This window comes from Furipterus horrens, unplaced genomic scaffold (genome assembly GCF_987537825.1).
Source record: "Furipterus horrens unplaced genomic scaffold, mFurHor1.1.pri manual_scaffold_5, whole genome shotgun sequence".
Classification (NCBI taxonomy): Eukaryota; Metazoa; Chordata; class Mammalia; order Chiroptera; family Furipteridae; genus Furipterus; species Furipterus horrens.
The window spans coordinates 185,307,510-185,308,601 of NW_028327175.1; the positions used below are offsets into that span (position 1 = coordinate 185,307,510).

Below are 1,092 nucleotides of genomic sequence, written 5' to 3' on the forward strand. Positions count from 1 at the left end.
CATTGCAGAAAAACAGGTAATCCTGCTGAGGGAGAAAACTCATGAGAATCTTCCTATTTTGTTTTCCTAAAATCAGTTTTAGAGGTAGATAACCTAGCCAAGCTGTGACTGTATATACTTTTTAAAAATTGTAAGTGAAGCTATGAAAAGAAAAAAAAAAGAGAGAGAGAGATCATGTTCAAAATAACCTTACAAGAAAATTTATATAAGGGAGGAAGGTTTTCTTGTCATTATACCTTAGAATTTATACTTTGGGCTTTAAAATGTCGAATTACTAGAATTAAATAAGAATAACTGAAAATTCTGTTTCCGTTTAGATGGAGGCATCTTTGTTGAGGGTCACACTGAGCTGTGTGCTACTGCAGGGGTGTCTTTGGGAGTTAGCAACATGGCAGAAGACATCAAGACCAAAATTAAGAACTACAAGACTGCCCCTTTTGAAAGCCTCTTCCCCAACCAGAACCAGACCAGGAATTGTTGGCAGAACTACTTGTACTTCCACCGCTGTGAGAAGGCAATGATGCTAAAGGGGGTGATGTCTCCGTGTGCAAATGGTACCAGCATGTGTACAAGTCCATTTGCCCCATATCCTGGGTGTCGACCTGGGATGACTGCCGGGCAGAAGGCATGTTTCCTGGGAAGATCTGAACTGGCTGCACCCCACCTGTCCTCTGTCTTCCATCTTTCTCCCAGCGAGATGAAGGGGGACCTGGGTACATCCCACCCTAGGATCCTGAATCATGGCTTAACTAATAATAAATACTTGTTGGAAAAGCATAAGAAAAAAAAATAACTGAAAGAATAATATTGAAAAAAAGAATTTTGCCTACATATATGGTGTTGAATATTTTCATGTTTTTCTACTTTTTCAAGTTAGCCAGGATAAAAGTAGATGAGTAAACTTAGAGAATCAAACAAATAAGGAATATACAAATAGTTGCCTTAAACATGGTATTTACTTGGTATTCTCGACAATATCTAACCCAGACATTTTTTTTTTTTTTTTTTTTGGAGTATGGAGAGGACCCTCCAACGTAACCCAGACATTTTTACTTCTCAATCAGGAGTAAGTGGAATTAAGAGTGGAAACAA

The 1,092-nt window shown here is 38.2% G+C and overlaps 1 pseudogene; it reads left to right on the forward strand.

Moving 5' to 3' along the window:
- Positions 1–332: 332 nt before the first annotated feature.
- LOC150010604 (cytochrome c oxidase subunit 6B1 pseudogene) lies at positions 333–770 on the forward strand (annotated as a pseudogene).
- The last annotated feature ends 322 nt before the right edge of the window (positions 771–1,092 follow it).